Here is a 14,223-nt window from a genome sequence, read left to right as displayed (position 1 = left end):
CCCCAGCTCTAGCAGGGAGTGGTGGATGGAAGAGCGCCTATGCCAGCTCTCCCTGTCCCCTTTCTCTTCTCAGAGGACTCCCTGTGAGGTTTGGGACCCGTTCCACATTAACCTCTCCAGCCTCTTGCTGGAGCAGCTGATGATTTCACTCTGCACCCAGTGATGCATGAGAGCTATTGGGGAATCTAACCCGAGGGGAAAGCTGCTGCTAATGGAGTGGTAATAGGGCAGTTTAGGTGAGACTTCCAGGGAAGAGGAATTTACAATTTAAATAAGAAAAATAATAAACTCTAAATTAACAAAAGGGAAGAAGAAGAATCCAATGGCTGTGGGGATTCTCATCTCTCAGTCTCCCCTTCTATGAGTCTTGAAGCGCATCTGAGAGTCACAAGGGCCGCTCAAGATCCTCGGTGCGAGGCTGGGGGGCCCTCACTGGGACCGGAGCTGTGGGCTACTGTTGACTAGCACAGCTATCATGATTAGTCCCAGCTCAAGCTGGAGCTCGAGTCCAGGGCTGTCCTGCGTCTGTTCTCTCCACATCAACCTCGCCTCTCCTATGACCGCGCTCCCTCAGACCCCTTGCCTCGGCAAACCTCCGCTGAGCTCAGGCTTCCCCCCAGACCCTCTCTCCTAGAATGTAAGCTCTCTGAGGGCAGGGGATTTGAGTTCCTTCACTATCATACCCCAAGAGCCTCAACAGGACTTGGCACCTACAAAGAAAGAGCTTAACGCTTGTTTGTCGACTCACTGACTGACAGACAATTCATCCAATATATGTTGAATATTTTATATGCTCAGCCCTGGGAACATTTTAACAGGCTTCAGGACAGGGATTATTGGTTGATTGATTGATTGATTACAAGGAATGGAATCCTATCAAGGTAACTAAAGGAGACAGTGATTGTAAAAATGCAAATATATCAAGGACTCAAAACACAGCCGGGCATATGAGAGGCAGGTTTTTGATCTCTCAGCTTTGCTTCCTCTTCTTTCCCCAAAGAGGCGCTTTCTCTCCCATTCACCAGATTGCGCGGACCTCCAAATGGCGACCTCGGCGCCCCTTGGCTCATCTGCCTCTGGTCCTGTCTTACTCTTAAAATGGGAAGTGGTGGGAGAAGAGTCTTAGGGGCCAAGTGTCCATCCTTAGGTCATTCATCTAGGAAGGACCTGCGGTGGTTCTCTCCACCTTTCACACCTATTGTCCTGCTCACCTTGGGAGAAGGGCCCTGGCTGGGGGCCTGCTGCTGGAGGGTGGGGTTCTAACTCATCTAGGTGGGACAGGCAGCAACACAGATAAGCCGTTATGCAAATATCCGGCGATTCAGAGCCTCAGAGTTCTCTCCCCCAGGGAAAGGGGGAAGGTGAAAAGTTGAAATGGTGCATCCCTTCCAAATCCAATGCTATTTAGAAAGTAGATCTGCATAAAATTAATCAGCAGCAGAGCCCCTCCTCCGACTCCACAGCCCCTGCCCACTCCACTGAAATCTTGCTTCCAAAGTGATTTCTTTTTCTTTTATTTATTTATTTTCCTTTTTTAAAAATTGAAGTTAATAGACCACAAGGAATGTTACATTAAAAAACATAAAAAACAAAAAACATAAGAGGTTCCCATGTAACTCACTCCCCATCCTACCACATCATTTCTGTAAATTGTATTTTTTTGAAGATATACGCATCACAAAAAAAATGTTACACTAAAAAATATAAGAGGTTCCTGTATACCCCCTACAATCCCACTCCTCCCACACCGACAACCTCCCTCATCATTACAGCGCACTCATCGCACTCAGTGAACCCATTTTGGGGCACTGCTGCACTACACAGAAAATAGTTTACCCTGTAGTTCACATTCTCCCCCCTCAGTCATTATTGTGGCCACTTTCTCCACCTCAATGCTAAAATTTCTTCTATTACTAATCACAATAGTTTTATAGTAGAATATCAGTAAGTCCACGCTAGCCCATATTTTATTCCTCCATTCTGTGGACCCTGGGATAGTGATGTCCTCTCCACCTCTGGATCAAGAGGGGACTTAGATTCCACATGGATGACGGATGCAATTCCTCTGCTTACAGTTGTGGGCACTCTTGATTCCCTGGTGTGGTGGTTGACTATCTTCACCTCCCTGTTAGCTGACCTGGGTAAGACCAATGAACCAGAGAGTAGGAGCCACCACTCTGCTGAGGCTCAGGGCCCAGCTGGCACATGGACAATCCAGAGATTCAAGTCTCCTGAGTATGGACCATCCCTAGTGCCCTCCACAGGTTCAGTAAAAGTGGCAGAAGAGGCATGCGTAGAAAAGTCACATCTGAGTCCAGCTCTGTCACACTCAGGAGGACAAATTCCAAAGTAGGGCCCTCTGACATGGCACTGAGCTCCAAATCCATCTGCCATGACTATATACCCTGTGGATCTCTGTAGCCTTCAGTAGAACCAGTACCTAGGGTTGTGTCTACTTTTGCTTTTTCTGGGGTCCTGCTGAGGTGTGCATAAGCGTGACCCCTTTGATGACCTCCCAACTCTTTTTGGAAGACTCTTAGCCATATCAACTCGTTTGTCTTTGCCATTTCCCCCTTTTATTCAAGGTCACAGAGCAGTTTTTAACACTTGATCCAACATGTAGACTGAGATATTCTGCTGGTCTGAGTTGACCCTTTTATTTGAGGTCTCTTTCTAGCTGCTTCTCCAATTAGTGATTGGTAGTAATCCCTCAGTGCCAGGCAGGATCATCCCCAGGAGTCATGTCCAATGTTGGGGGGAAGGTAATGCATTTACATACAGAGTTTGGCTTAGAGAGTGATCGCATTTGAGCAACATGGAGGCTCTCAGGAGGTAACTCTTAGGCACTCTACAGCTCTAGACCTAGTTCATATTTCAGGCACACAGACTCCTAAGCACAGTCATCAATATCAAGGGCTCATTACTGGACCATCCTTCCTTGCTGATCTTTGTTGTTGCACTTGGGGGATTATTGTTGTTCCATTGGGGAATGTGACAGAGCTCCCCTGGGTGAGAACTCAGCACTCCCTCAGCTGACGTTTGTAACTGTATAACTACTATAAAAATACCCAACGTGTATCGTAACATATTTATGCTCCCTATATACATGCCTTGGAGAACTTCCCCCCACCCATGTGCCCCCCCCATTAATAACACCCCACACCAGAGTTCCTCCCCTGCCATAGTTGAACCTCTCTGTGGTCCAGAACTTCTTCAACAATGAATCCTAATATATTGCCAAATTCAATTAATAGGAAATTGAAATACAGTGATGGGATTAAAGTTTAGAAATAGTGTACTATAATACATAGTATATACATACTATATACATAGTAATTTAGAAATACTAAAATAAAGTAAAAATAAATTGATGTATTAATAAAATGAAAAATGTCATAAAACTTTGTTTCTAATGTTTTGCCTTTCATCACTATAATAGGTGTTGCCCTGTATGTACAGTGGCAAGGCACTTTCATTTCTTCTTCAGTGTCTACATCCTTTTTTTTTCTTTTCTAATTTTTAATTTTGTCTTCAAAAAAGTTTTAGATCACAGTAATTCCATATACAATATAGGGGCCTCCCAGATATCCAACATCAAACCCTTTTCCCCTTTCCCCAACAATGATCTCTTTACATGTTCATGTTATATTTGCTGCAGCTGATGTACAAATTTTGAAACATAGCTATCACACATGGTTCCATTTTGGTTAACATTATTGTTTATATTTTAGATTGTACCAATTTCTAATTATTTGTACGGGGAAGGGATAAGATGGGGCATCGGGATACCTTTGGGTGGGGCTTTGTGGGCTTGAGGGGGGCTGTGGTTGGGAGGATGGGTCAGATGACCCAAGGAATTGAGGGGAGGGCTGGAGGGAACCATTGAATATGGGAGAATGTCAGGCATATGGTTGAAAGTATACTGTTGAGAAAACTCTCTAGAAAATATAATAAGGAAGGATCACGTGTTTAAGGTGCTTAAGGGGGGGGGCATCTGGTACAGGGGCAAGCTTCTAGGGAGTATGTGAGTGCTCATTTTGTCATAGTGTGTTATATCATTGGGTGGAGATGTTCCCAAAGAGAGGGAATTGTGTCTCTCGAGAGGATCGCTGGCTCCCAATTAGTTCAGGCAGTCTAGTATGTCAAGCCCTCAGCATTGTTGCAGTATCTATAAATTTGTTTCTTCAAGTAGTGAAGACTGAGTGTCCTGGTGTGCCCTGAGGAGAGGGGGGAGAGAGGTACAGCATGGATGGAAGCAGGCTGAAATGATTTTAACAGTATAGTGCAGGGGCTTTGGGGATGGGACAAAGACACCTGGCGGCTCTCAAGCAGGATAAGGTGCCACCTCCCTAGCGTGCCTTTGGAAATGGTGGTGATGTTTTTGGTTACCACAATGATTGAGGGGTGTTGTTGACATTTAGTGTTGGGAGAAGGGGGCAGGGATGCTAAAATCCTGGAAAGAGCAGGACGCCCCCAAGGAGATTTGGATTCTAGTACATCTCTGTTTCAATGACTAGTTATGATCTTAGAAAATCATTTGAACTATCATCTCCCTACTTTTGCACTGCCTGAATCCAGGGTTTTCAAATAGGTTCCTCAGTCACATACTTGGAGTCTGCAAGAATTTCAGTCGCAGTGTGAATTAACCAGAATTGTTTTCCTTTTAAAGGGAGTCCATACATGATTTAAGTATGGGAAACATTAAGCTAAATGGTAGTCTTATTTTTAACAAGAATAGAAAACAGATATCTCAGAAATCCTCAGAACAGCCTCTTAACATAGTTTTTTTTTTTTAGGAAGTACTGGGGATTGAACCCAGGACCTTGTACATGGGAAGCAGGTGCTCAACCACTGAGCTACATGTGCTCCCCTAGATATTTTTAATAGTATTTTTATATTATTATTATTATTATATATAATATATATATATAATATTATATTATTATTATATTTTTAATAATATTTAAAATTTAATAATTTTAATTTTCTATAATAATTTTATAGAAAAGGAACTGAGGTTTATATAGTTTAAGTAAACTAGTAGGTGGTCGAGGTGAGATTTGAATCTGTACAGTCACTCTGTAATCCATATTTTAAATCACCAAATAATAGTGTCCCCAAATTAACTTTTTTCTTAAGCCTCTTTAATTATTTCAAAGAATTTATGTATCAGCATGAGTTTTGCTGTTTTTTTAATTCTCTATTATTTACTTAATATTTTTAAATTGATTCACTTTTTTTTTTTTAAGGATTTCTTTCTTTCTTTCTTTCTCTCCCCTTCACCGCCCCCCCACCCCTGTTGTGTGTTCTCTGTGTCTATTCGCTGTGTGTTCTTCTTTGCCCGCTTCTGTTGTTGTCAGCAGCATGGGAATCTGTGCTTCTTTTTGCAGCATCATCTTGTTGTGTCAGCTCTCCATGTGGGTGGCGCCATTCTTGGGCAGGCTGCACTTTCTTTCGCGCTGGGCGGCTCTCCTTCCGGGCACACTCCTTGCACATGGGGCTCCCCTATGCGGGGGACACCCCTGCGTGGCAGGGCACTCCTTGAGCGCATCAGCACTGCCCATGGGCCAGCTGCACACGGGTCAAGGAGGCCCAGGGTTTGAACTGCGGACTTCCCATGTGGTAGACGGACGCCCTAACCACTGGGCCAAGTCCACCGCCTGATTCACTTTTAACTGAAATTTAAATAGGAAACTGGTATCATTTGCCTTAAACAGAAGCTAATTATTAATAGAGTGAAAACGAAATAATGTTACTAAATTATAACTAGATTTCTAGCCGTCACTTAGTGTGAGACCTATCCTGATTTTGTTAAAAAAGGTAGATTGGAAGGTGTTAGGAATTGAAGATACATCAGTAGCAAACAGATACTCTTCTTGAGGAAGTCCAAAATACCCAACGAATATTGAACGTGAAGTGACTTTCTTACCCTATGCCTCAGTGGATTTATTGCCTATTTATGAATAATCTGAATTTGTTTCTTGTACCACTTAACATGTCTTTGGCACTTTTGATGGGAAACACTATACTTTCCTATCACCGCCTCGATCCCTTCCAACTACAAGACTCCAGGCATCTAAGTTTTACATTGGAACAAGCCTCTAGCTGTTCTTCCTCTTGTTTTACTCAGAACAGCCCTGAGCTGCCTTCTTGGCTGACCCCAGCTCCCACACCATGGACCACCATTTTGGTTCCACAGTTGTCTGCCTGGCTTCTTCCCACCATGGCTCTGGAAGGTTAGAAATCTTTTGTTTTTCCTCCTTTTCAATTACAAAAGCCTGTTTGAACAGCCTGTGTGACAGCCCATGTTCAAACAAGCTTTTGTAATTGAAAACAGAGCTGGCAATGTGGCTGCAGGGACACTTGCCTCAAAAGGAGGGGATGCAGATCATGCTGCGAGCTGGTCCCTGAGGCCACTTTCAAAGTGTTTAAAGCTTCATTCCAATTAAAAAAAGAAAAAAGAAAGGGAAAAAAATCCTGTTTAAATACACAGTCCAGGCAGGCTGGCTTGGATGGTTGAAACTGGAGATTTTAACACAAGTTTGCCTCGGACCCAGGTGCAATCTTCTTGGGTATACAGGGGAGGGGTACAACTTCCTCTGGCATTTTCCTCTCCCCCAGGCCCCACCAGCCACTATCCTAAGGGGCTCACGGTTGACTACACAAGGCCCCCCAGGGTATTCCAGTTCACACTCAGGACCACATTCAAAGTTCAGTTTTTGTTTCTCTCATTCTCTCTTTTCAAGCAGTATAAGTGCAGCAGGTAAGAGTGAGTGGTTCTGGAATGAGCAAACTGGGTTCAAATTCAGGCTCCCACATTTTCTAGCTGTGTGACCAAGGGCAATCCTTTAACCTCTCTGGCCCTCAGTTTCCTCATTTGCAAAACAGCTCTTATTACCACTTATCCTGGAAGATTCCTTTCTAGATTAAAGGAGGTAATCTGCTTAAAATACCTTTAACCACAGTGCAAGGCAAAGGGTTTTCCGTAATATTTATTCTTACTATTAATACTACTAATAATATCAATGGCAATATGATAATAAAGTGAAATATTTTATGGTGATTAAGAATATAGATTTTGGGAAGCAGATTTGGCTCAACTGATAGAGTGTCTGCCTACCACATAGGAGGTCTAGGGTTCAAACCCAGGGCCTCCTGACCCATGTGGTGAACTGGCCAACAGGCAGTGCTGATGCATGCAAGGAATGCCCTGCCATGCAGGGGTGTCCTCGATGTAGGGAAGCCCCATGCACAAGGAGTGTGCCCCTCAAGGAGAGCCACCCCATGTGAAAAAAAAAAAAGTGCAGCCTGCCCGGGAGAGGCGCTGCACACACAGAGAACTGACGTAGCAAGATGATGCAACAAAAAGAGACACAGATTCCCGTGCTGCTGACAAGAATGCAAGCAGACAGAGAAGAACACGCAGCAAATGGACACAGAGAGCAGACCATGGGGGCAGGGAGGGAGGGGAGAGAAAAATAAATAAATAAATCTGTTTTAAAAAAAAGAATATAGATTTTGGTGTCAGATTGACCTGACTTAATCTCCCTGAATCTCAGTTTTTTTATGAATTCCCTCTTTTTTTAATTCCCTCCCCCACCCCACCCCTTGGGCTTGCTTGCTGTCTGCTCTCTGTGCCCATTTGCTGTGCGTTGTTCTGTGTGTCTGTATTTTTTTTTATTCCCCCCTTCTTGCGGCTTGCTTGCTCTCTGCTCTCTGTGTCCATTCGCTGCACGCTTTTCTGTATTTTTACTTGTCTCCCTTTTTGTTGTGTCACCTTGCTGAATCAACTCCCCATGGCACTTGCGGTTCAGGTGGCACTCTGCGGTGCTTGTGGGTCGGTGGCTCTCTGCGGTGTGGATGAGCTTGCCTTCACAAGGAGGCCCTGGGACATGAACCCAGGGCCTCCCATATGGTGGACGGGAGCCCAGCTGGTTGAACCACAGCTGCTTCCCTGAATCTCAGTTTTTTTCATCTTAAAATGGAAATGATGGTAGATTACCTACACACACATATACAAGTAGGCACTTATTGTGTGCTACACACTAAGATGGGATGTGAACAGGGTTAAGAGCAGACAAAAGAGGTCTTCTGATTGTCTGTAAAAGGTGAAATTGATTCTTCCTAGGTAGGGTAGGGTTGGTGGGGGAGGGTGGGAAAGACTTCAGAACAGGTGTCGCCGTGCTGGGCATGATGTGTATGGGCAGAGGAGAAAGAAGGATATTCCAGGTAACAGCAGTATCATGAGTGGAGGCAAAATCTCAGGGAGCAGCAGGTATTTCAGTCTGATTGGGGAACTGGCTACTTCCTGTGGGAATGTAGATTGGAATGAGGGACTGGTGGCTGGCATCGGTTAGTTATCTGATTACAAGTGATAGCTACCCAATGCCTTATTACTGAGAAGGGAGGGGTGGTAGTAGAGAGTGGGAGAGAGAGAGAGAAAGAAAGAGAAATAAATGAATTTGACCAAGGGTAGTCTAACTCCAGACTCAGTAGCATTTAAATTCTCAAAGGATATCCTAAGAATCTGCCTCATCTCTCAGATCTCCAGGGAGCTCTTCTGGATTGGCTTCATTATTAGGTCGCATGTGTTTGCCCCTTCAACTCTAGACTTATCATCTCCACAGCTTCAGTGGAAGAAAGAAAGCTGCCTTCTGGTAACTTTTACCAGTATCTGAGGATTGACTCTCATTGGGTCAGCTTGGATCATTTGATATTCCCGACACCAAGCTCTGGGGTCAAGGGGAAAGGGGTCTTGAATAGATCAAATCCCTATTACTTGCTCATCCCTGGAGATAGGGCCCTTGTCTGAACCACATGGGGACAGTGGGAGAAGAGTTTGGCCCAGAGAGAAATCATGGTGCTGCTAACGAGAGGAAGGGAGTGGCTGTCCAATAGCCAAACCAAAAGATGACCACCATAGCCTTGCATGCCAACTCCATTTGACTCCAAATGTGGGAAGCTGGGCAAGGAGGGGAACATGGTAAAAGATTGAGTAGTTTAGCCTGAAGAGAGATCAAAAGAGATTTAAAACCCAAGACCACTTTAAGGTCATTCGAGAGTGTTCAGGATCAAAGAGCTTATGCAGAGGTAGAGCCAAGTTTTGTTGGGCTCTAAGCTTATACAATTTGGGGGCCTTCTTTGTGATAGGCAGAAGTCTAAGGTGTGGCCAAGATTTCCCTTCTACCTCATGTACCCACCCTGCATAATCCTTGGGACTTTGAATGTGATGACTTGTTACCACCATGATTAGATGTTGTCATATTAAATGGCGCAGTTGACCTTAAGTTAAAAAAAAAACAGCTGGACCTGACCCAACACACGAGTGTGTTAAAAGTGGAGAGTGTTCTAGAACTGTCGAAGAAGAGGAGTTCAGGGATTCAAGGAGAAGGATTTGATGGAACACTGCCGGCTTAAAGTTGGAGGGGGCCACAGAATAAGAAATATCAGAGGTCTCGAGGATTGAATGCTGTCCCCATCCACCAGCCAGCAAGGAAACGGGACCTCAGCTCTACAACCATGAGGAACCGTATTTTCCAACAAGGAGGAACATGGAAGTGGATTTTCCCCAGAGCTTCTAGAAGAGAACTCAGTTGGGTCAACACCTTGTGTGATCCTCTGAGCAGGACCCCAGGCACCCCGTGCTGATTTCTGACCTACAGAACTGTGAGCAAATCAGTGGATATCGTTTGTGGTCTCTTGTTACACAGGAGTAGAAAGCTAACACAGTCTTTAAGGAAAAGATGCAGCATTGAGAGTACAAAATTAGGTACAGGTCCTTGGAAGTGGGTCCCTGAAGTTTAAGCTTCTTGAGCATCATGGAAATTCCATCTTTGGGTCATGGAGGACTTTGGTCATGTTCACCTGCATTTTGTGACTTTTCAGTTCCTGGTAAACTGGGGACAGGGAAGGATTCACGTGCACTTTCCAATTGAGACCACCTAAGCTCCGTTTTCCTCCTCCGCCCGAATTCCCCACCTCCCCCACTGCCCACCCCCAGTGCCAAGCCTTTTGGTCCATTTCTCTTTCTGGCCATGAAAAAAAAAAAAGGAAAGCTTTCAAAATTATTAGGTAATGATATCACTTTAAAAAGCTACACAATATTTTAGCAGCATGACGCCACTTAACTGTGGTTTAATAAAATGTAGAAAGCTCAGAGCTGGGGAAGCTGCGGCCACGTTCGGTGGGGGCACACAAACAGCACTTGAAACTCGCATCAGGAAAATTACTTTTTCTTCAAATGGAAACTTTTCAATTGCTTTCAAATAGCTGGAGCTGATAGAAATAATTTCCTTAGCACGTTTGCATATGCTGCCTGTGTCTTCCCCGCACGGTGCCAGGAGCTTCATTAATAAAGATGGTTGCAAGGTTCTGATGTTGCCAGGCTCTTGTTATTTAGAAAAGGCACCAAACCAAGTCAAGGGGAGTCAATTGATTACTAAATGCAATTCCTGTTCGGTGTCCCCGAGGCAAATTGAGGCCAGTGGGAGGGCTGTGTGCGCATGCAGAAGTCTGCTCAGCACTTGAGCCAGGGCAGCTTGGAAATTTCCCCCGGATGCTTCGCCCTTTTCGAGGGATTTCTTTGGGATAATAGAACTGTCGGGGCCCCGTCTCCTCGTTTACTGGTGGGCAAAACTGATGCCCGGGGAGGGAAGCTCTTGCGGGCAATTGCACAGAAAACCATCTATTGCCTGTGAGTTAGGGCTTTAAGGAGGCCGAGCTGTTGTTCTGAGCCCAGCAGACATTGTGGTGGTGTAATGTGCGTAGGGAGTTAGACTTCGATCTCTCTCCTTCTGTGCCTGCCTGCCCACAGCCCTGAAATTCCACCTGCGAGCTGGGGGGAGAGGATGAAGGAGCTGCGCGTTAACCGGCAATGAGCCGTGGGCCCTGGCAGTCCACGGGGCAGGAGCTGGAACACTGGGTCTCTCATTCTGCTCCTTCCCAGTGTTCTTCCATTTAGGTGAGCCTCTCAGGGAAAATGCCCCGGTTTTGGTTTGTGCTCAGAGTGGCTTGAATACCTCTTCCAAACGCTCCCAGCTCCCTTTTGTAACAGGCAGAGCAGGCCTCAGGCTCAGGGCCTTGGAAGACAGCTGCACCTGCCTGCTCTCTTTATGGTACTCATGGTGCTTATTTGTGTGTTTCCAGGTATTGAGGGCAAGCTTCCTTTTTTTTTAAAGATTCATTTTTATTTTCTTTATCCCCCACCCCTTGTCGCTTGCTTATTGTCTGCTCTCTGTGTCCACTCGCTGTGCATTCTTCTGTGCCTGTTTGTCTCCCTTTGTTGCGTCATCTTGCTGCGCCAGCTCTCCATGGGTGCGGGCCATCAGCTCTCCGTGGGCGCTGACCAGCCTGCCTTCACGAGGAGGCTCTGGGAAGCGAACCCAGGGGCCCCCATATGGTAGACAGGAGCCTCAATTGAGCTATATCTGCTTCCTGCAAGCTTCCTTTTTAAATTCATTTACGTGTATTTTTTAAGTGAGTCAATTTAAAGAAATTATGGCAAGAATCACAAGACCTCAGGGGGAAGGCAAGGGACACTCCTCTCAGGTTCCCTGTCCACGGCGATGACAAGCTCCACCTGCCACTGAGCCAAAGGTCATGTGATGATGTCCTAGATTGGAGGCGGGGCCAGGAATAACCTCTGAAATGAGTAGGATTTTCCAAGAGGGGAAATAAGTTAAGACATACATACATACACACATACACTGTATATACATGTGTGTGTACATTACAAAAATATGCACATGATATGCATATGTATAAACCATTGTCAGGTGACTTTGTCAGTTCTTATTGATGCCAAATATATACCACAAAAGAAAGTAGTGTCCATGAAGGAGTTTTTGTTTTAGCCTCTCAATTTGAATGACTGTGCTCCACTGTCATTGGAATTATGTGTCTTCAAACAGTCCAGTTAATTCCACATGAGTATTAACCTTTCTGCAAAGAGCTAGACACCCTTCTCACTTTTCTTTCTTCTTTCTTCTCTTTTGTCCTCCCCTCCCCACCTCTCTCTCTCTTTTTTTTTTTTTTTTTTGTTTCCTTCTATACTTTACCCAGAATAGTCTGAAGCAAAATAATCCTCTGGAATATAGGAATATTCTATTTATCTTTTGTCCTCCTGGTCAGTATTTGGTTTTGTTGCCTTAGCCCACTTTTTGGAAACATCAGAAACTTCTAAATACTCAGTACTCTGAGCTTGAGCAGGTGTGGGGAGCCAGTTCTTCCCCAGAGTTCCTTATTTACCCTTGAGGATGGATCTGTGCTGATGCCGTTTCAGTCTTGGTCCATGTCAGTCCATTTTCTTGAGCTGAACGGAATAGCAACCTAGACTATGAAAACTTTTAGGCTTGGTATTATTGCTGTTACTATGGCAATGATGAGCCACGGCCAACCTGTTTAAAATGAGGTCGGTCTCTATGGTAGACTGTAAATTGCCCTTGACTCTCCTTGTAACTACACCCTTTGCAATGTGACTTTGCTGCTCATCCCACCAAGGTTGAGTCTCTTTCTCAACACCTTGGATTTGGACTGGTGTCGTGACTTGCTTTGGCTGAGAAGTGGCAGCATGCAGAAATGCAGAAGGGGCCCTAAGAGGCCTCGGATGTTCTTTACCGCCGGGAACCCCGCTGAGTAGCCCAGTTGCCCTCTCGCCCATTGCTCCAGCCGACAGCAGGACACCCCCCGGAAGCAGAGCCAACCTGCTGTCCTGCGGCTGCCACGAAGCCGGAGCCCAGCTGAGACTGCAAGAATGCTGAGCTGAGCCCACCCACACTGCTGACCCCTTGGGAGCCTAAGCTGAATAAGTGGTTATTTTTTTTAGGCTACTGAATTTTGAGAAGGTTGTCATTTAGGAAAAGTTAGCCATGTTAGTTATCGATCGCTGTGCAATAAATTCACAAACTTAACAGCTTAAAACAGCAGACATGTGTTATATCAGTTTTTGAGGGGCAGGAATTTGGGGGCTGTTTAGCCGGGTGGCTCATGGTCTCTGATGAGGTTGCAGGCATCTAAAGATTTGAACGGAGCTCACAAAACGGCTCCCATACATGGCTGTTGGCTGGAGGCCCCAGTTTTTACCATGTGGACATGTTGTGTGTCCTCACAACGTGACAGCTGCACTCCCTCGAGTCAGTGATGCAAGAGAAACCACGGCGCCTTTTATGATCTTGTCTTGGAAGTCCCACAGTGTCGCTTCCACCCTATTCTATCAGGTAGAAGCAAGTCACTAAGTCCAGCCCAGACTCAAGGAGGGGAGTTAGGCTCTGCGTTTTGAAGGGAGGAGTGTCAAAGGATTTGTGGATGCATTTTAAAACCACCATGATAACCAATACAGCCTCCCAGAAAGTTTAATTTAGTTGACGTAGATTTCATGGAACCACAGCCATACCTCCTCCAAAAACACATGGCGTGGGCATGCTGTGTGTCCTGACGGACAGCTTCAGGTGGGCTGTGGGGCGCGTTGAAGGAGAGTGGGCTTCAGAGTCAGGCAGACGTGGGCAGGACTCCTGATTTCAGAGTCTGCTTGGTTAGCCTACCTTCCCTCTCTGAGCTTCGGTTTCTGTGTTTATAAAATGGGCCAGAGACCATGCCGCTCACAGGATTATTGAAGCAAAGGGGTCGGGGCACAGTAGGTGCCAGGTGAATGTAAATGATTTTGTTCCTATTCCACCACGCACCTCCATCCCACGCCTTATCTAGCTCCTGGGGAAGAGGAGGAAGCATAGGAAATCATGGAATAATGAGGAGGCTGGACTAACCACCACGAGACCATGTCTAGGTGTGCAACCGTTAGCAAGTCGTCTCCCTTTCTGAACTGCAGCTGCCTCTGATGTTAAGTACAGTGTTTGGCTGGAAGGTCCCTGAGGACTCGTTAGCTTACCGCTGAGCACCTAGCTTTCCACGATGTCTCGGAATACCTCCTTATTTAACCCTCACCACAACCCTGAGGCAGGTGGGGGAGACCGAGGCACAGAGGGCAGGAGGAACTTCCCAAGCTCACCCACCTGGGGAGCCACAGAGAAATGGCAGGCTGAACCCAGTCCAGTGGGGATATTAAGACGCTAACAGGGAGATTTGTGGAATTTTAATGACAGCTTGCTTTGGGAAAATGTGATTCTTTTAAAATTCCAATCAGGGCCCTAGAAGAGCACCAAAAGGCTCCTTCAGGAAGCAATTAGAGGGCCTGCCCCATAGTGGGAGCACCCGCAGTAAATCATTTCA

The sequence above is a fragment of the Dasypus novemcinctus genome, chromosome 23 (genome assembly GCF_030445035.2).
Source record: "Dasypus novemcinctus isolate mDasNov1 chromosome 23, mDasNov1.1.hap2, whole genome shotgun sequence".
Taxonomy (NCBI): Eukaryota; Metazoa; Chordata; class Mammalia; order Cingulata; family Dasypodidae; genus Dasypus; species Dasypus novemcinctus.
Note: the sequence above shows the minus strand (reverse complement) of the source record.